The sequence below is a fragment of the Rhinatrema bivittatum genome, chromosome 15 (assembly GCF_901001135.1).
Source record: "Rhinatrema bivittatum chromosome 15, aRhiBiv1.1, whole genome shotgun sequence".
In the NCBI taxonomy this organism is placed as follows: Eukaryota; Metazoa; Chordata; class Amphibia; order Gymnophiona; family Rhinatrematidae; genus Rhinatrema; species Rhinatrema bivittatum.
This window is the reverse complement of record NC_042629.1, coordinates 41,366,241-41,389,165: the sequence shown is the minus strand read 5'-3', so window position 1 is coordinate 41,389,165 and position 22,925 is coordinate 41,366,241. Positions and strand designations below refer to the sequence as shown.

General features: G+C 41.8%; 1 protein-coding gene across 1 annotated transcript in view; it reads left to right on the top strand.

The window, feature by feature from the left end:
• The window catches only part of LSAMP (limbic system associated membrane protein), a 1,673,925-nt gene that overhangs the window by 378,395 nt on the left and 1,272,605 nt on the right, over positions 1-22,925 (top strand). The window lies entirely within an intron of this gene.

The following is a 22,925-nucleotide window of genomic DNA, read 5'->3' as shown; positions in this document are numbered from 1 at the left end:
TGCCAGGGGGTGCAGGAGAGTGATGGAAGGAGAGGGAAGGTGATGATGCAAGGGTGGGGGAAGAGGTAGTAGGAGAGGGAAGATGGTGATGATGGTAGTGGGAGAGGGAAGATGATGATGCCAGGGGGTGAGAGAGAGGATTAGAAGGAAAGGGAAGGTAATGATGATGATGATGATGTCAGGGGTAAGGAGGTGGAGAGAGAAGGTGATGTTGATGCCAGGGAGTGAGAGAGAGGGAATGTGGTGATGATGATGCCAGGGGGGTTGGGAGTAGGGAAGGGAAGAAAATGATGATGCTAGGGGAGAGGCATGATATGATGCTGAGGGAAGAGAGAAGGTGATCATGCCGAGAGAGAAGAGAAGAGAAAGTCATGATGGGGAAGTGGGTGGTGTGCCACAATGACGTGTCTCCTCTGCCAGGTTTGCCACAAAACAAAAAAAAAGTTGGGAATTTCATGGGCTACGTTTCACTGGTATATCTGGCTGAGAACTAGCTAGTGAAGGCTAAGAACTCTTATAACGTGTGACAGTATCAGAAAACAACTTGACTGCAATCAAACAGCCAAATTACCAAAGCAGAGTTCTTCCTTGACATTGAGAGTTGATATATCTGTTTTACAGCCAAGATGAAGCTTTTCAGAGAGGGCATGCAGCAGAGTATAATTTGTATAATGCAATATAATTATGTTAACAAGGGTGCATCTTCAAATGCTTTACAATCACAATTAGACTTGCTTTAAGATTCAAAATAATCCCATGCACATGATGTTCAGATAATTACTGCAGTAGGTAGACAAGCAGACTTTGGAGACTAGATTTGAAGATGGAGGGGGAAGTGCGTGGGGTGAAGAGATAAGAGGCCATTATTCATTACACTCACAAAAATCCTGTAGTGGTACTACAGGATTTTTTCAATTTTGTGCCTATGGAGAGATTACTTCTGACCAGAACATAAAGCAATAGTGAGAGATCTGCCCCTAGGTTTAGCTCTAGCTTAGTTATGGGACAAGACAAAGAACTGTGATGCAGCAGACCAGGAGAGTTGTGTGTATATATAATATATATTTGTAACTAGCTTTTCAGAGTTAAAGTCCCTCCCTTTATTAGGTCAGTGCAATACAAATGACCAGATGACATGAGTTTAACTCCCTAAAGTGAGTCAAACATTTGCTTAGTTATCCAGTACAAAAGTATTGGCTGAGGCGCATTTGACCTTAAATTTGTACATAAAGAGAAGGTCAATATTCAGTAAGCTGGAAAGTGGAGAGTACCCCAGTGCCTTCTTGGAAACTTGATGCAGTCATACCAATTCTGTTTAGGGTTGCAACCTCATTATTACAACTGACTGACTGGGAATTGTTATGATAATGTTAACTTATAATTGAATGCTGTGCTTTACGCAGTATCGCCTCTAGGTGGCATTGTGAGAAATGGATCTGAAGCTAAAATAGATGATTACTTGGAAATTAGCAGAGCCAGGTTGCTGAGTACTAGTGGTAATAATAAAAGTTCCTGTTCTACCAAACCACCTCTAGTCTCTTATGTGAATGAATATCTGATGCCCATGACAAGAACATAAAAACAGGAAGTGAACTGCGTTATCGTAAAGTGGCTAAAGAAGGTCCTGATATGGGCTCTGATTCCTCCCCCCCCCCCCCCGAGTAAAAAAGCAGGCCCCCATAGTCTGAAATAACCTCTATGCCTCAAACCCACTGGCTTCCAAATCTGAATCCTGCATTGCCTAAAATAATACCCCTCCACCCCCAGTAGTAATGCCCATTTATTTTCTGGTGCAAAATATTGTTGTAACTCTTGATTTACTAAAGGCTTTAGTAAACAGCATGTTGAATCAGAAGATAATGCTTATATTAAAATCGGCTGTTAAATACTCGTTAAAAGCTGATCTCAATGCATTTTAGTAAGTAGGCCAATTCATATGGCGATAAAATTTGCATGTACATTATACACGTAGACAAACAAACAGAGCTTATAGTGTATTCCACTCATAAAATCTACTATCCAAAAAGGAAATACCCGCACATTATTATACCAAAAGTGCCACTCACCGCTAGAATGTTAGGTATAAAGTGTTTTTTTTTTTAAATTTTTAAATGCCGCATCAGCAAGCTAGTCAGCGTGCCCACTTGGTTTTCAAAAAGGGACCGCCCGGTCTTCTAATCATCTGCGGTCACAGTTTTTTGTATATAAATGATATATAATAATCAATATCTGTTTCCCTTTCTTTCACCCTCTGGATTTCCATAATCCGCTCGCCATCAGCTATCATTTCAACTCATGAATAAATTATTCAACTTGGTTCGCTCTTAACGCATTCGCTGTCGGCGGACGTGACTAAATCATGTTAGTTTTTCAACTTAATTCACTCTCCCTTCTGTTTGCAACATTTCTTGAGACAATGGTCGTCCTGTTGGAAGGAATGTGATTGAATATGAATGATACCACTAGAAAATGAATTTCTAAGACTTGCAGCTCCTGATGAAGCAGTTCACTGCGAAACATCGGCCAGTTGTCGAGCTGGGCTGAAGAATGATTGTGTTTTAAGAACTGGTTGCTGAGAGTGAATTAAGTTGAAAAACTAACGTGATTTAGTCACGTCCGCCGACAGTGAAAACGTTAAGAGTGAACCAAGTTGAATAATTTATTCGTGAGTTGAAATGATAGCTGATGGCGAGCGGATTATGGAAATCCAGAGGGCGAAAGAAATTGAAACGGATATTGATTATTATATATCATTTATATACAAAAAACTGTGACCGCAGATGATTAGAAGACCAGGCGGCCCCTTTTTGAAAACCAAGTGGGCACGCTGACTAGCTTGCTGATGCGGCATTTAAAAATTTAAAAAATTAAAAAAAATACTTTATACCTAACATTCTAGCGGTGAGTGGCACTTTTGGTAAAATAATATGTGGGTATTTCCTTTTTGGATGGTACATTATACACATAGACCATGCCTTAATTGATCAGATACGCGCTGAATTGTACATGCACAAAGTTACACCTGCTCTGAGCAGGGTGTGACTTATGTGCGTAAATTTGCTTGCATTCTTGTGAAAGTACAAGTGTGTGCATGTAAGTCCTCTCCCCATTCCATTTATGCCTGCCCCAGAATGCCTGCTACAATTTTGCACAAAAGTGTGTTTGTAATAAGCTAAAGTGCATCCTTTTATGCGCACTAGCCCCTGTGCTATTTTCCAATAGCTGATAATGTGCTTAAAATTGAGTTTTATGCATGTAAATGCTTTGAGAATCAGGCCCTAGATCTCTAAAGATAATTTAATTTCTATTGGAAGGAGTAATTTTATACCCAAATTTGAATCTTACATCCTACAAATGAAGATTATACACTTTTCTCCCTTCCTCATCAAACCAGTGCTACAAGAGAATATATCTTGATAATCAAAATGCTTTAGTAGTTCAGGCAAAGATCTTTAATATGATCCTACTGGAATTTCTTTCATTTTAAGCTGAGAGGATATAAATCTTTCCATTCGAATTTGGTACTCTTAAGTGTAAGCTTTTGGAGGATCTAGATTTGGTAGATCAAGCAATTGTTCAATATTTTTAATGTAATGATTCATGTGAGGTGTCACCTGCTATTAAATGGGATGCTTTTAAAGAAATGGTTTGGGGAGTGATTATAAACCGGTAATGGAAAGAATAAATTATGGAGCCAGGAACAGCACAGTTGGGAAAGAGAAATATATTAGAGAGAACCAACACATTGGCAGAAAAAATAACACTTTTTATAATATGGGCATGTTGGAACCAGCTAACCATCTCCCAAACCTCGCACCCATCACAAAATAGTCAGACAATTGGAATATGGGTTTAATTAAGGCCACAGTTTATTAACAATACAACTTTGTAACCCAAACCCAAAATATACCATTATTCAATAATTAACAGGTGCTTCTTTCTGTTATTCTACCACCCTTAATAGGCCAATTACTGGGGAGGCCCCACCACCATCTAGCGTGACTGCCAAAACATCTCTGATTCCCAGGACACTCCCCTCCCATGGTGGACCTCTGCCGCTTGAAGTCCTTCTCTACCACATCCCAGAAGGGTAGGACTTACCACATGGCTGACAGCCCCCACACCATGGTTTCACTGTGATTTTGACTCTAGCCCCTTCAACACTGAATGCTTGCTAACATAACAATTTTAACCTAACATCCTCAATTAGAGCTTGGTGTGACAGAGTGACTCTGTTTTCCCCCTTTAAACCTGTGCGGGACTAGGCATGGATCACCTTAAATCCCACAGAGGGACAACACTTTGTGGGTGGGACCCTGCTGGGGCAGGCAGAGTCCTATGGGAGGGACCAGCTGGGGAGCATAAGAGGGTAAGTCCAGCTGTATTCAGGAGGGCCCCTATGTCTCCAGGGGGAAGGCAGCTCCTGTAAAGCTCTTGTCCAAACCAGAAGGGAATGAGTGCACACTGACCAGAAGTAAGGCAGTCTATAGCCCCTGTGGGTGTAAGTGAATACTACTAATGTAGGCAGTCCACTGTTAAAGTATTGTTTGCTAAATAAAGTTTTATCTGCATTAGGCTGGAGTCAGTGTGGTTTTCTGTCTCCAGCCAGGGAAACATCGCTTGGTCTCCCACACTTGGGCTACCTGCAGAAAACTGTGACAAACAGGCAGCAAAGCAGAACGATAATAACAGAGAGAGAAATTTAAAAAAAACGGTTACATTTCACCTGGACTGAATAGTTTTATGATAGAATTTTATGAAGCCTTTAATGGTAAACTGATCCCCAAAATTAAACAGCTGTCATCAAAATGTAATTTCCCAAAGTAAAACTGAGAGTACCTTTTGTGGAGGCTGTGATTGTAGTATTGGAGGAGACAGGTGAAGGCCAGTTCTTTACTCTAAATTATAGCCCAACTGATTGACTAATGTGAACTGTAAAATTTATGCTGAGATACGGACTGGGTGCTTACGTCGCAGAAAATCTGATGCTATTTTATAATGTCCTGCAGGCATATAAAGGGGTTGAAGCAGCACAACTTTGAAACTTGTCAGCAATAGCACCAGTTGTTAAGGCCTCAGTCCTGGCTACTGTCTGTCCGTGCAGTTTATACACTCATATTTCAATCATCTTAATGGAATCTGTTTAAAGTGGGGAGTACATTTCACGTTGACTTACCTCATGTTGGATCTGAAATGGCTGAAGAGCATTTAGGCTTTTGCCTTGGAAAATTTAAATCTGAATAGGTGAAATTGAGTTTGAGGTGGATGTTCTGCCTATGGCAATTTTATTAGATGTGAGTAGCATGGGAATATTTATTTCAGGTTTTAGCTTTATTTGGTTTTGGAAAATCTTTGGTATAAATGATATGTAGTTGTATGGGGCTCCCAGAGAGGTTATCAGTGAGAATAGTCTTTCAGATCCTTTTGCTTTTGGCAAAAGTACTAGATTAGAGAGAATGCCCCTTATCTCTAATTTGGTACTAGAACTGTTAGCAATTGCTATTAGGGAAATTAAGGAAATCCATGGGTTCAGTGTTACTGATACAGAATATAAATTCATCTATGTGGATGACAGATTAAAATGAGTTAGAAGTTTCCGTTCCTGTATTTATTTATTTAAAAAATGTCTTACCTACCCTTCCAAAGTTCAGGGTGGGGAGCAATAAAAACATCAATAACAAATCAAAAGAAAAGTAATACAGGCAAAAATATTGTTGGATAGTACTGCTTAATTTTCAGATCTTTCAGGTGACAAAATCAAATGTTCCAAACTGTAAGATGTAATTCCTTAATGTTCATTGTTCCAAGGCTAATTTAGATCCTTCCTCATTTTAATAGAACAGGAAGGGATAACGTGATGTATCAAATTATTTTGATACATAAGAACATGCCATACTGGGTCAGACCAAGGGTGTAAATAACTGATTCACATTTACTTGTTCTAGACCTCTCATGATTTTAAAGACCTCGATCATATCCCCCCTCAGCTGTCTCTTCTCCAAGCTGAAAAGTCCTAACCTCTTTAGCCTTTCCTCATAGGGGAGCTGTTCCATTCCCTTTATCATCTTGGTCACCCTTCTCTGTACCTTCTCCATCGCAACTATATCTTTTTTGATTTTTAGGGAAAAAATGTGTTTACTTCAAAAAGTTATTTTAAAATGGTCACCATTATATATATATATATATATATATATATATATATATATATATATATATATATATATATATATATTGTGGTGAGGAAAATGAAGAGATTGATATTCAAAGGGGTTTGTCCAGATAACTTTGAGTTAATTGAACAAACACTGAGATTTGAATATCTGGCCCCTTTATCAGATACATATTATCTAGCTAAGTCATTAATGGCATAATATTTATCCAGATAAAATGGAGCACAGTTCACTTAGCTATAAAAATTACTCAAGTAAATCTGATTTTCAGAGTTAGCTGAATAAGTTATTTGGCTAAGTTTGGACATTCCTTGGAATACAGTTATCTGTGTATGTGCCCTTGGATAACTTTAACTTTTACTCTCCTCATTAAAAATATAGCTAATTAATTGCTGACCAAAAATTTTAAAAATCTGAATATTTTGGGCCTGTAGGCCTGATCCCCATTCCCCTGTTACAGGAATAGAACAAATGTGGGCCTTGGTGCCCTCTCCCTCCCTGCAAGCCCCCCTAAAAGATTTAAGACATTTTTGACCTGATAATCTTGCTGTCAAAACAATGCTGGATACTGCCAGGAATGTGGTGATCCTACCACACTTCTGGTGGCCTAAGGGTTTTTTGTGGAGCAGGAGTTCTGGGTTACCTGGCAGGTGGGCTTTCAGAGGGGGTCCAGAAGCCATGGATTAATTCAAAATTCAAGGGTAGGGATGGCGAAGATCATAAAGTTCATTAGTCATATAGCCTTAGTTCTAATTAAAACCCTTGACTTTTTAATTCATCCAGCTCTAAATGTTTCACATTTATTCAGGTTCAGCACGCCCAACTCAGCGCGTCATAATCATCCGCCAACAGCACATCAATCAGCACCCCCTAGCATTAGGAAGTTCCCAACCAGGTCGGCTAGTCCCCGACCAGGTCGGTCTAGTCACGTCACCAGTTGCTCATGCCCTTCTTCTGATTTCATTGGTCAATTTCACTTCTAGCGTCCCATATAAAAGGGGTCACGGCATACCTACAGACCACCTGACCGCAGGCGAGGATGGAGTAATATCCACCAGAGGCAAATACCGAATTTAACGACGTGGAGAGGTTCAGACCCCAGCAGTTGGTTGTCCAGCATTCATTTGCACACCCCTGAGGAAAGATTTGACATCTGAAACACGGATAGTTCGTGTCGGGACCGTTATCAGCAGACGGACATTTTACACCAACATCAAACGGGGAAGTCTGATTTTCATCTTAACGATTCACTCAGTATAAATGTTTGTTATATGCATTGTTTGCACTGAAAGTTTACCCACCGTTTCGCCCCGGCAGAGTCTTTAGGTTATGATACCATAAAGAAAGACACTATAAAGATAAAAATTTGTTTAATTATATACACAAAAAAATTCTACGGGAGGAGGAGGAGAGTTTATGATTATATATACCACAAAGTAGTGGTGCGGGGACACCTACACTTATGTATGAAACTTTCCTCTAACTCCTTTTAACATTTTATTATTATACACCATAGAGTTCTTAAAGAAATACACTCCACTTTAAGTAGGTGTACTAAGTTGATGTTACTCACCATAAAAAATGGATTAGCATTTCAAAAAAATTCTACTAACATCAGCGTGATAGGTTTTTACCTATGATTTTTTTGCATTGTTGTTTATAACGCTGACACAGTGGTGTATCACATTGATATATTCAAACATAGCCAAGCTAGTTAGGCTTGAAAGTTATCCAGGTGAGTATACCTGGATAACTTTATTGTAGTGTATTCAGCAGGACGTTTAGGCCCAGCCTTGATGCTTGCTTTGTGGGGTTGGTGGGGGATCAGAGGGGTCTGGAGAGGCCCTGGCTGGGCTAGGCCAAGGCTCAAGGCTTGCTTTATATGGTGGGGAGGAGGAATTGGAGAGCTTTGGGGAGGCCGATTACCTATTTTTTATTGTTTATTTTGATTTGGGAAATAAATCAAACTGAAACATTAAACGAACCAAAAAAATGGAGAAAAATGATCATCTGAAAGAAATAAAACAAACCAAAACAAATTATTTTGCCTGCACTTTCCTATGGAATATGTAATGTAAACTTTGATTTCAAGTTATTATTTAGATATTATTTACAATTATGGAAGATATTTCTACCAGTAATAAGATATTGATAGCTATTTTGGTATCCTTTTGTTTTAAAACTCCAGCTTAACAACTGTAAGGATAGCTCCTTCCAAGAGATACATATTTGGTGGAATATGTTTGATGTAGAACTGTGAAGCTGTTGCGTCAAAAGATATATACTTGCAAGATTTCTTGAAATTTTCAAATAGACTTTGAAAATTTCAAGAAATCTTGCAAGTATAGATCATTAAGTGCTATAGCTGCAACCTTTTCTTTGTTATATCATTAGATAAAATATGTTAGACAATACAGTATTAGTATTCTCCCAGATGTTAGTTAGAATTATATAGCAATTTAATATATCACCCACATTTCTACAGGTTTACAATATATATATATAAAATACAGAAAAAAATCAAATCATAACAATAAAAATACCATCTAATAATAGCCATAAAATAACCATGCAATATGAATAGTAACAATAACTAATAATACAAGGGTAGATTTGAAAAAAATTGCTCGTTCGCGTACTTTTGTTTGCACACCAGGCGCAAACAAAGGTACGCTGGATTTTATAAGATACGCGCGTTTCTCACAGGACAAGCAGGATGGTAGTCCTCACAAATGGGTGACATCGAGGATGGAGCCCTGTACGGAAAGTCAAAGTTTCAACAAGCTTTGACTGACACTAGCACACTGGGTGCACTGAGCATGCCCAGCCTGCAATTATCCCTGTGAGCCACAGGTGTCTCCCTCAGTCTTCTTTTTTCCGCTCTGCAGTCAGCATAGCGGTTGGAGCTCTGTGAGGATTTTTTAACTAATTACCTCATGGAAACACTTAACTTTTCACTTCAAAAAACACTTTTCCCTGCACAGGTCTCCCTCCGCGTACGTTTTTACGACGCTCGGTGAGTACTAATTCTTATTTTTCGGTCGGTTTCTGTCACTATCTTAAGGCTGTTAACTGACTGAAGCCTTCCCTTCCCCCATTTTTCAGTTAGCTTTAAACAGCTTGCGAGTATCTCTGTGACACTCTGCTTGCTTATGCTAGTGGGGTAGGGATTTTTTCCTTAACTTTAGGACCTCTGTAGCTTCAAGTCCTTCGTTCCCTGGTACCCTCACGCAGTAGATACCCTATCGCTACACCGGGACCCTCCTAAACCGCCCTGGGCTTTTATATGTCATCAGCGCCCCTCCCCCCATGGTGCCCTGATGCCTTTATCCATGTTTTTTGCTTTTCAGTGCTACCAGGCTTTTTCCTCCTACGCACTGTTTTTTTCCTTGGGCTTCCTCGGTGCCGTCCCTACCCGGATGCATGCCATTGACGCACACGCTGTTAGTCACTGCCATGCATACTCGGGTCGCCGCCACCGCTGCCCGAGACACTTTTTAACGATCCCAGGGTCACTTCATCGATGCCACCCCCCCCCTTTTGGGGATGCCATCGATGCCCCATCCTCCCCACCGATGTCCAGCCCTTTTCCATCGGTGGGCATCGGTGCCACATCGATTCGTCGGTGGGCATCGATGCCGGATGGTCCCCATCGGTGGACATCGGTGCCGGATGGCTTGTCCGTCGATGGCATTGGTGCCGGATGGCCGTCCGTCGATGGCATCGGTGCCAGGTCCTTTTGCATCGATGGACACCGATGCCCAGGTGTTTCATCCATGGGCATCTATGTTAGAATGCATCCATCGAGGGCAGTCGATGCCAGGCTGCTCCCATCGGTGAAATTCGATGCCCAGGTGGGTCCCATCGGTGGGTATCCATGCCGGCTCGATTCCGTGGATGGGCGTTGATGCCAATGCCAGCCTTATGGCTGGCATCGATGCCCATGCCGATTCCAGGACTGGCGTTGATGCCGGGATGGAATTCATCGACTGGGAGATCCATGCCATCGATTCCATACGTGTCCATATCGATGCCACCGACACGTGTCTGGGGCACCGATGCCATGTACACTTGGAAATCTGAGTCTGTCCAAATCGATACCGTCAACGTCTGTGGCCCTATAGTTGATGCCCGTGGCCATGCCACAAACGGCATAAATGCCCGCCTCCATGCATCGATGCCCTCGACACCTCCGTTTTCCTTCGGTGTCCTTGACGCCCTATTGATTCGACTTCGACTCAGTCGATGCCGGTATCTTTTTCAATAACGGCAATGTTTTTCGATTATTCGATTCCACATCGTTTCAAAGATACCTATGCCACTGCTGTCAGTGCCCGTCACTGTCATCATTCTCCTGGCCAGTCATCGACGATTTTTCATACCCATTTTGATGATGTCCTCGAAGCCCCTTAGGTTGCCTTCAATATCGTCAATACCGACATAGCACCGCCACATAATACCCTCGCCTCCTCACATTGCTCCACGCTTTGGGTTCTTTTTTAAGCCCCGTATTAGCTTAAGACACTCCATTGTGTCAGGAGCAGAGCAGGCGTGCTGACAGTTCGTCATCGATCGCCTTCCAGGATGACAAGGGCTTCCATCTCGGCGCTGGGGAAAGACCGGGCCGAGCACCGTGGCACCCATCATCGCCGACATCGTGATCGTCCGCCGCTGACGCCATCCAGCACATCGGTACCATCCTTCTCCAGGCTGGACAACGCTCGGGCAGAGCGACATCACCACTGCCATCAGCACTGTTCCTACAGTTTTGGCAGTCCTTGGTGATCCAGAACTTCCGGATCCAGGTCCGACAGATTCTGCATTGGCGTCACGACACATCGAGCCGCTGTGACGAGGGAAGGGAACATGAGTTCCGTTAGGGCTCCTCTGTTCCTGGCGTGCCCCACCGTCAAGTGGTGTGGGACTATGGCCATCTGTTACACTTAGCAGTCTAAACGCCACTCACGCCTGGCCTGTCTCCTCTGTACCTGTGCCACCATACCGGGTTTCAGAGCGAGATGGACGTTTACGTCCCCGGCCTTACCCTCGAGGACTCCGGAGACCGTCGGAGTCAACAATCTTCACCGGCTCGTCTTGCGGCGATCCACGTCAGATGGTAAGTACCCGCTTCGGCGGCATTCCCATAGAGTTGTGTTCTCCCATTCGGACCGTGGTTCGAAAAGTTCTGGGTCATGTGCCTTTTAGAACTGTATTAGTGTCACATATCGCTATGTTAGCCACAATATCAGGAGAACCCCTCTATCTTCTTGGGATTTCAGCAGGGCTTCTTCTCTTGTCAGTAACAAGTCCCTGTGCCGACCAATGCTCTGACTCTTGGTTCCCTCCCAACCAAGGTCCAGCTGCATTGGCTGATCTGCTAAACATGAGATTCAGCAACCATTGCCCCATGTACAAGTCCACCTTGAGGCCTGGCCACAGGTCTCAGTGTCTCCTTGTACAGCATACAGAAATGCGGGTACCATTTACCGCTCACACACCTGCAGGAGCCTACATGATATCCTCCATTGGGACACCTCCTGGTCTCCCATCTGGTCAGATATCAGAGCGGCCACCCCACCTTGTACCAAAGTCCCGGTACACTCCCCCAGGCACTACGAAGTGCAGAGGGGAGAAGGGAGGGGGGTTGGGGAGTTTTAATTGCACTATTCTTTCTTTTAACAGAAAATAGTTACTCTCCGCACATCCTGGACCTAAGAAAATCCAACTTTCTTTAGACGTCACAGGTACAATGGTATCTTTGGTTACCATCACTCCATACTGCAGTAAGTACATTATTTTAATGTTTCTATGTGTTTTATGGTGAGTCAACATTACAACCCCAAGCTCTGCCGCTGGCACCAGCTTCGGTAAGTGAACTGTCTCTTGCATCACTGTTGGTGAATGCTGTTTTCTCTGCGGAGTGTAACATCATTCACTTTCCTTGCATAGACTACTGCTAACCACTTTCAGTACATGCAAGGAGCTCTCACTTTTTTCAGGACTCACTATACATTTACTAACTGGGATTACTGTCACTGCCATAAATCCCTTCTGTAACACTTCTGGACACCACAGTCTTAAGACCCTCTTGTCCAGCATGCGCACAGACATTCTGATACATTGTTATATGTCCCTGCGCATATTTTCCATAACCTCAGCCTTTCAACTTTTCATGGTTGGGCTATGGGGTTTCTTCCCACTATGCATTTTTCTCATAATTCAAAACTGCTATGGGTTATATTCAGTGACATTCTATACTCAATGGACCTAAGTGGTTTCATTGCTTTCGTCCCTGATTCTTATCCCAGTTCGAACTAGGACCTAGTCTCCTTCGACTCATGCTCGCAATTCCTTAGGGTTATAAAGTTTCTCCTGAAAGCTGTCAACCCATTATGCATCTATTGCACTCCAGCATAGTTTCTCATAAACTTCCTGGACGTTGCACCCATGAGTTATGCCCTTATGCCTTCCAATACTGCTTTTGCAACAATTCTTTGTGCATACAGACAGACAGCATAGGGACAATGTGCTTTCCAACTCATAAGCACGCATTACCTCTTAGCTGCTCTGCTAGACAGCTGCGCAGCTCTACCCTTGGCCCTTGTTCACTTCATGCGTCCTTGGGCCACATATCTAAGAGATTTAATGAACGCTCTATCAGACCTTCTCCACGTAGGTTCTATCCTCTCGAATGGTCTCAATTACATGTGTACAGGGCAAATCTTTTAACGCTGAGTTTAACTAAACTTTCCTCGGCGTCTGCATCATTCCATACGATGCACAGGTTCTGCTCCCTGCACATGTTTCCTATGCGTTCCCTTAGATGCCTTTTCTTCCATCAAAGGCCTCTTCAATATATCTCTTCTGCTGCCTCTCGTAGCCAGCATTCTTCTAATGTTGAACTGGGATGGGGTTCAGTATTCTTTTCCCCACTCCCTGACTGAGATCAGTATGCTTTCCCATACTTCTCAATCCATCATATCAGTAACCTTTTATTCTCTCACCAGTCAGTCCCAAATCATAGACTTACTGATGTTCTTAGGTTCTGGTAGCGTCACAAAACCTTCTAAACATAAATCTTGCCGTTTAATATGGCAGGCTTTACCTCCTGACGCTAAAAAAAAAAAAAAAAAAAAAAGAGGTATTACCCCTTTTACTTTTCCACCATTTTTTCTTACTCCCTCGGATTCTGTTCTCCAGACATCCTCCACATAGATACACCTTTCTCTTAGGAGGTGTATCGTTTTGGGAGTTGGGTTCCCGTTTTCGGTAATCCTCTCTGAGTCGGCTTACCATGGATTATCCACTGATCAAGCCGCCTCTATTTCTCTAATCACGGAATGAACATATATATTCTCCTTATAAGTCTCATACATTCTACGTTTGAGCCTTTCCATTTCTCTCTTCCACAGTTTGGCAAGGGAACTTCTTTCCCTCTTAATGTCATTCCTGCCAGCAGGGTCCGTGAGTTATGCACTCTTTCCATACTCACCTGACTCCGTTCCTCTGCCACTGAGTAGTTCTACGCAATCAACTTTCTATCCTTTTCAGGTAGATGTTGTATCTCCTTTCCTCAGGAAATACTCTATTAATTTTTCCTAACCTCTCTCTCTCTCCCTAGGGAGAGACTGGGTTTTCCACATTCCTGGACAGTAATGCTGCGCTTACATTCTATCTACATTGCACTGCATTCCATGTGAATTCCACTTGACTCTTTCCTTCATGCAAGGGTCAAGCCACACAGACCTAATCCTTTTGATTAAGTGGTCTATATTTCCTTTCCTACCAACAAGCAGACATTTCACTACAACACTGTGGGTATCCACATACTGTTGTGTCCGTCTTAGCCTTAACAGCTTCCCTTTGGTTACTGCTGCTTGTACTTTTTTATCAGGTTGCAGCCTGGAGTCCTCTCCATACCTTCGCAGCCTATTATTGCTTACATTTGACTAGCCGGCATGCTCCATGTTTGGCCAGTCCGCCTACTCTTACTTTTTTTTCAATTCACTACCCAACATCCTTCCACGAACCCATTATGGTGTTGCGGATGCCCTCCGTTCCCATTTCCACCTCAGTCGTTACGCCTTTGCGCATCTGCGGTGTATCTGGTGCATTCCCGGGCATCCTCAGCTCGGTACTCACCCATTTGTGAGGACTACCATCCTGCTTGTCCTGTGAGAAAGCAAATGTTGCTTACCTGATGTAACAGGTGTTCTCACAGGACAGCAGGATGTTAGTCCTCACGAAACCCGCCCGCCACCCCGCGGAGTTGGGTCTGTATACTTTTATTTTAGTTTCGCTTGCGCTTTTTAGCTATAAGACGAGACTGAGGGAGACACCTGTGGCTCACAGGGATAATTGCAGGCTGGGCATGCTCAGTGCACCCAGTGTGCTAGTGTCAGTCAAAGCTTGTTGAAACTTTGACAGAAAAGTTTTCCGTACAGGGCTCCATCCTCGATGTCACCCATTTGTGAGGACTAACATCCTGCTGTCCTGTGAGAACACCTGTTACATCAGGTAAGCAACATTTGCTATCTTATAAAATCCAGGATCGGCGCGTGCAAGGCTGTCGATTTTGGGCAGCCTGCGCGCACCGAGCCGCGCAGCCTGCCTCCGTTCCCCTACCTAACCCACCCCCCCGGCCCTATCTAAAACCCCCCCCTACCTTTATCCATGGATTTACGCCTGCGCCAGCGGGCTGCTGGCGCGCCGAGACCCGACCCGGGGGCTGTTCCGGAGGGCGCGGCCATGCCCCCGACACGCCCCTTTTCAGAAACCCCGGGACTTACGGAAGTCCCGGGGCTCTGCGCGCGCCAGCGGCCTATGCAAAAAAATCCGGCCGGATTTACGCGAGAAGGGGGTTTAAAATCCGCCCCACAGTGTGTAATAGTAAAACAGCATATAACAATAATGCATTCTTGTGAATTCAGTAAACATATAAATACAAAATATCCCTCTACTCCAGCCCAAAAGCTAGTAATAAAATATAAAAGTGTGTTTGTGTATGTATGTATAGCAGAAAATATATACAGATTGATAATGATGGATTAAAACTGTGCCTACCATAGGTCACAAATCTTTGCTTAGGCCTTCAATGACCTGCTGACATTCTTCTGGAACAAACTGCTCAGAACCAACCAATTGTAGTGAAAAAAACCAAAAATTTATTCCAGCATCATGTTCACTTAATACGCTGTTTTCAGTTCTTGTTCTGAGACACCAGGATCACCCCCAGTAAGATACGTTGGTAATCCCCTGTAGGTCATCCCACTTCCCTAGGGCTATACAATAAATAAATAAAATATAGCACCTACTTCCCATCTATATTCTTGCGGATTCAAAAATCCCTTACCGATGGCTGCAAGCATCAGGATACATTTGTCATTGCCCACAAATTAGCCCAATTCCCCAGGGTTATGTGGAGCTCACTTCCAATCTGTACATTTGTAGATTCAAAATCCCTAACTGATGGCTGCAGGCATCTCTGCTTCTGGATCTGAGCAAGCCCTCTGTCTTGGCTCCTCTCCTGGTTCTGCTGGAAGGCAGTGCTCTCTTTCTTAAAAGCACACTAAATCCAAGCATTAGCTTTTTTGCATTAGCCTCAGTCATGGCGCTCAATTATTAACAAAGTTCTTTATCTTAATTGGCTCTTTGCCAAAGCTCTCCAAACTACATCTCCCAGCAGCCCTGTGCTTCCTGTTTCTTCTGGCTTTACTATTCCCTAGCCAACTTTTGTTCACTTTTTCTTCCTACCTTGAGGCAGGGTTCCCTTCTGGAATCTCAAACTGCTCTGTTTCTTTGAAGTTGCGTCTGCCTATGTGAAACCTCTGTTTCATCACTCAGTGCAGATATGAATATATAAGGAAACTGGTAACCACAAACAGTAACATTTTCAGAGTCAGATCAAAGCCTGATCAACAAAGTGTGTTCCGGGATTTTTCATGTTAGAGCAAAATGGGGCAAGAGAAGGAATGTTGTTTGTCCATATCCAGAGTATCAGAGTCTGTTCCTATTACAATAAGGCTGTCTTGCATCCAGTCCAGGAGGTTTCTTGGGATGAAAGAGTCTCAACTGACTACTGCCAGGCCCCAGTGCCAGGCCCTTTGGGTACTTCAATAGTTTCCTTGTTTCCTGACTGTCCACTATTTTTAGCATTAGGAATAGTCTGTTGTCTGCCCAATCGCCTATTATTTTCTTGACACAATAGCTACATTTATGAAGGACATACTCATGCTAAATAGGCTGATAAGCCAATAATTGTACTACTGAATCATTTAATTCTGATATCCTGTGACACGTAAACTAGATTTGAGCCACAAAATGAACTGTTTTCAACCATTGTGGATTTAATTTAGACTTGTTTTGAAGCCAACTTTAAAGGCATAATGAGGATTACTGTAGCTCTGTGCTAGATCTCTTCACCAGCCAGCCTCTTTAATAACCCTTTTGAACCACATCTTATTATTTTTAACAGGGACATAAATAAGTACCTATTCAATGCCAGGTATTGCAGTATTGCCTAGGTGTTGCGCATCAGATTTATTGATCTTAGACAAGACACGAGTTAACTTTGACTCATGGATGCTGTTCCCAGTTTTCTGTAGGGAAATACTTTCATTTGAAATGAAACAGGAAATTACAACTCAATTTCGTGTTTTGTTTCATTTGGTTTTGAAAATAAAATTTAAAAAGCTCAAAATTTCATTCATTTTCATTTTGTTTCATATAAATCAGTAGTTACCATCCACCAGCATTGGCCCGACCCTGGGCCAGCCCTACCCTTACCCTGAAAAACATCAGCACTGGAGCAGTGAAAAGTTAAATGCTAAAAGCACTACCCTCCCATATCTTTCCCTATTCAACTCCTCAACTTCCCCTCTCCCTGGACCCATCTTACCCATATATCAGGTCTAGACATCCAAATAGGGGCAGGAGCATTCTCCAGTCTCTCGTGCGCTGCTGGATCGGTATTTAAAAATGGCACCAGCCGGCCCTGAGGCTGGCACCATTTTGTCTTAAAGAGGTCAGTCCTGGAGCCAACTTGTTTAATGAAAGCTGACATGATATAAAGTGAAGGATGGCTAAAGGATGCTTCTGAAGTGTACATGCAAGTGGGTATCTTCAAGACTAAACTGGTAGTTGAGGTTGTTGGATAAAATGAGTTGCACTGGTGTGATATATGTATAATTATTAGGAAAAGCAGAGTGGGTCAAGAATAGGTTTTCCAAGGTGGGGTAGTAACACTAAAACTTTGTAAACAGTTTACCTAATTAGAACTGTCAAAATTATAAAGAATCACTATATTGTGTATGATTTTAATACCATTTCATAGGTTAATTAGTCACAGGGCAACATTAGCATAGATAGAGTGCTTTTTGTCGAAATGGATATTTTAGCATAGATTGTCTAATTCATACTTCTTTTGAGTTTCCAAAGGGTAAATTGAAATACTTTCTACGTGAATTGCAAACACTTCTTAGTAAATATTAAATAAAGTAATGTTGCCATATTAGTTCACTTGGATACATTACAATTAAGGTCAGCAAACATACATTGTTAGTCATATTGTATATTGGGCTATCTTTATCCATTTGTGACCATCTTTATACGCCTTCTTTGCAGTAAACTAGAGCAATGTGAAAATGTTTAAAAGAACATGGAAATCATCAATAACAATTTTTGTTTCATGTCGTTTCTAATATGAATGAACAGGGGAAAAAAATGTGTTCCTTTTTTTTGCATTTTAGTGCAAAAACAAAATAAACATTTTTCCCATGTACACCCCCTCCTTATCCGTTCACAGATTTTGGTGATCATGATCCACCATGTGACAGTGATATTGCTGGCACAATACTGCAGCTGTTGCCATTGACTTCTGCATCCCACAACACCTGGTCTTTCCAAATGGTCTCCCACCCAGACCTGATCCGGTTTAGCTTCCAAGGTCTGACAGATTTGGGCTCAGACACAATGGGAGAATAAAGCTAGTCACAACTAAATTAAGTTGGTCCAATAAAAAGGATCGCCCACTGTTTGTTTTTGTTGATTTAATTTGTATGATAAATGTTGGAAATGCAAATGGAATGCAATCCAAACTCATATGTGGCAAAGATAACTGAGGAGTGTACTATAGATACAATTGATAAAAAGATTTAGGCTACAGCAGGTTGGATAGATTGATAGATTACATAGAAAGACACGCAGATTGTCTGACTGACACATTCTGGACATGCAGTGGGTACATGGATGCTCCAGATAGACACTCTAGATATGTAGCAAATTAAAGAGAGATTGTAGTGCACACAGTTGATGCTGATCGATTCTTTGTTGAGTTACTCTTTGAATCCATGCATTTATTTTTGTGAGCAATATTTATCCTGTGGGATTCAGATTTTCACGTGCTTGTTTTCTTCTTCTGTTTTGAGATTTGTAAATCATGCAGGTGGTTTGAGGCAAAAACAGTCAGTGTGGAAAACAGCTCCAAGCATTTCAGAAAGAAACCTTATTTAAAAACATGAAAACCCTCAAATCACCATAAACAGAATATGTAATGACAGTGGGGAGAAATAAAGCTTTTATTTTCATTTGTTAGGGCAAAAACTTCCTCTTACCGGTGCCACTCGTGTAATGTGCTCATCCCTAACAAATGATAATAACAGCTTTATGATGTGTACTTTGGCCAGTGTGTTCGCAGTTTGTGCTGCCAAGCAAAAGAAGTGGGTTCAAGACCTGGCTCAAGATTTTGGTCCTTAAACAGACCTGGGCTGGAAAGCAGCCCAGTGCTGCTGGAAAGCAGCACTGGGCTGCTTTCAAGCAGCACTGTCAAAAAAAAAAGAAAAAATGGGGGGGAAATCCCCTTCCACTAATCCCAGAAAAGCCAAGAAAATGCAAATCACAAAACCACTGGGAAAAACACATGTCAAAAAAAAACCCCAAATCTCAAGAAAAGGATGAATGAAAAATAGTTCAAACGATCATTTTATTTTTATTTGTTAAGTATTCCTATTTGCTGATTGATTATTTTTCACAGTTCTTATAATTTGCTCATCTAAACAAACAGCCATTCTAAGTGAGGGAAAACCTTTACATAAACATTAAAATATAAATCATTATATAAACATTAAAATATAACCAAAACAAAATACTAAAAATGTAAAATTAGCCAAAAGACTAATAAAATAAAACTGACACAAAACTGTGTTGTGGTCTTGCTCAAACATAAAGGCTACTAGAAGAGTAGCCTTATGCTACTCCTCTCAGAAAGAATCTTGACCTCTAAGAGTCCAAAAGCATTCAGCTGTCCATGGATTACTGAGTTTCTTCCCAAATTCCCTCTTGCTTATTCTTACATCTCCCTACCAGCAAATAAAATATTTTGATTGGGAGTGTAGCTTCCAATGTAATTTTAATAATACTTCAAACAGATACTTCTTAACATACCTGCTGGTGAAAAGGAAGCTGGCTTGGGAAATTTTGAGGTACAAATTTAAATATCTGGACTAATTTTCCAGAGCCCATAGCTATATGGTGGGCAGCTGGTTTATCCTGCACCATAGCTATATTGAGGGCCGATAAGCCTTCCTGCAATAAGTTCTAGCCCAGCAATCTTCTCCACATCTTTCATGAGAAAGGCCCTCTGCTTCTCTGTCTTTGAGGTTTTTTTGGGACCCTGACCAACTACTATTTGCATGAAAATAAAAGTTCACAAAAACAAAAAAAAATTAAGCTATATAAGGTGATGCCTTTTTATTGGACCAGCAATACATTTCTTGATTAGCTTTTGGTCTTGTATGCTTTCTCTTATATAGGTACTAGTAGTAAGGATGGAACTTATATTAGCTGTCACGAACAAGATATAGAATATTTTTCTGGTCCATTATGAAGAACGGAGTCTAGAACACCACTCTAGTACTTTGATCTAGAATATAGTTCTAGATCATAATCTAGATCATAGAACGTAGTCAAAGATGTACCTAATGTAAAAGCCCACCCTTAGCACTAGTACCCATACATGCGGGAGAGTACTGGCAGCTACCCCTGGTCACAGTGATAAGGCTAAGGAACAGTGTTAATCATTTTAGGAAACCAATAATTTTGTCAGTAATCCCTCTGCAGGACCAGATTACATAAATAATGCCACTCTGCATCCGTGTGAGTTAGAATGGGCAAGACTATCTAGTCAAGAAGTATATTAAATTACTCAAATAAAATGGTATTATATTATTTATACATTTTTTAATTGACTTTTTTTTTATTTGTTAACCTTTATTTTGGTGCATTCAAGGGAACTCACACAGCAGTCACACAACTTTATCTGTAATAAAGATGGTTCAGAGATCTTTCGTGGATGAAACTGTTTCAGGATCTCCTGCTTTCAGTTGACTTTAATTTGGCACTTGTCCCATTCTTTGCTGATTTAGCTAGTCTCTGTCATGATAGGGTTCTTTTGTGATACTCTGCAGGTTTTTGTCTTCTCTTCATTTATTGCCAGTACCTTTTTTTGTTTTCTGATGTAAATTATTATCTTTGCCTTCCTTTCTTTTTCTTTCTTTTTTCTGTTTTTTCTTTCTCATTCTTTCTTTCTTTTTAATTGTGGCATTATACTCAATAATGATTTCTTTTACTTTGAGGATACTTCTTTCTTCTTTTGTTTGTAATTTCTTTGTGTGTGTAAATCTTGCCTAATGCATAAGAGTAATTATCTTGATATTCATAATGTGAAAGATAATTTAAAAAAAAGAATCTGCTTCTGATTTATACAGATGCACTTCCTTATGGTCTAGTAACTGACAGGAAATACAAGGAGAATTGAGGGAAAGCAACTTGTGTCAAAGCAATGAACCTGTGTACAGTATGGATGTGTCCATTAAAGGGAGTCTACACTTAAGCACTCATGCTCTTATATGTTGGTGGCCATCACCAGCTATTGCTGTTATGCGTGGTTGGATTTGCCATCAAAGTGCCCCTAGTCAGAGTACCTGGGAGAGAGGGGTCTTCTCTCTGAGGATGCCAGAATTGGGGCTGTTGGGGGCAGGGGTGGAGATGTGCTGCTTCACACCTCCCAGCGCACCTGTCCCCTCAAATAATTGCTTTTCTCTTGACTACTATGATTCTGTTTCTATCCATTCTACAATACAACCTCCAGAACTGAACACAGTACTCTAGGTGAGACCCTTAAAGGGATATGATCACTGCCTTTTTTTTTTGTTGGTTATGCCCCTCCCTATGCAGCCTAGCATCCCTCTGGCCCTAGTCACTGCCTTATTTTATACTGCTTTGCTATCTTCAGATCATCAGGCTTCTCTCATGATTGGTGCATATCAGTCTCTCATCCCCTCCTCAATCATGTACAGCAACTTTAGATTTCTACATCGCAAATGCATGGCTGCATTTTTTTCCAGTCAATCACTTCTTAAGCTTTCTTAGATCACTGCACATTCTGTCTGCTCCTTCATGGATGTCCACTTTGTTGCAAGTCTTAGCATCATCCACAAAAAGACACTTTTCCTTCTAACCCTTCTGCAATATCACTCACAAACAGGCCGATTCAGTAAAAGTCGCAGGCGAGCACCCACTCTCCCGGAGCGATCACAGGCCACTCTCCTGTGCGCACGATTCAGTATTTAAAAGAGGGCCCGCGGTAAAAAGAGGCACTAGGGACACTAGCGCGTCCCTAGTGCCTCTTTTTGGACAGGAGCGGCGGCTGTCAGCAGGTTTGACAGCCGACGCTTAATTTTGCCGGTTCTCAAACCCGCTGACAGCCATGGGTTCGGAAACCGGACGCCAGCAAAATTGAGCGTCCAGTTTTCAACCCGCGAGCCACGGGCCGATTTTAAATTTTTTATTTTTTTTTATTTGTAATTATTTTTTTACTTTGGGACCTCCAACTTAATATTGCCATGATATTAAGTCGGAGGGTGTACAGAAAAGCAGTTTTTACTATTTTTCTGTGCAATTTCCCGGTGCCGGCAGAAATTAACGCCTACCTTTGGGTAGACGCTAATTTCTGAAAGTAAAATGTGCGGCTTGGCTGCACATTTTACTTAGTGAATCGCGCAGGAATAACGAATGTTGCGTGTTGCGGGCGCTATTAGTTTCGGGGGCTTGGACGTGCGTTTTTGACGCACTATTACCCCTTACTGAATAAGGGGTAAAGCTAGCGCATCGAAAACGCGCATCCGAACACGCTGGAGTGCACTGTACTGTATCGGCCTGAAAGATAGCGAACATAACCAATTACTGAAGCATTCCATTAATCACCTCTCTCTCCTCAGAGTGATATGTCATCAATTTAATATACTTCTCATATGTCAATCTCATATGTCATCTCTCAGCCAACCAATTTCTAATCCAGTCTACCATTTTGGGACATGCTCCCAGACTGTTCATTTTATTCATGAGTCTCCAATGTGGAACAGTGTCATACGTTTTGCTGAAATATAAGTAAACCTCATCTAGCGCATACACATGATCTAGTTCTTTAGTCACCCAGTCGAAAAAATTGATCAGATTTGTTTGACACAGTCTTCCTCTTGTAAAACCATACTGCTGGAATCCTGCAAGAGACCTGTAAATAGTTTACTATTCTTTCTGTAAAGGTTGGAGTGAGTGCTGCGATGTAATTGATGCAGCCTTGTAGGAGAATCTACAAGGCCTATGCTGGCAACTGGCAAACGTGTCCTGTAGCAGGACAGGCTGGAGTTTCACCTATACTAGCCACTTCCCCTGCAAGTTGAGCCTTTGGGTTCCGGTGGC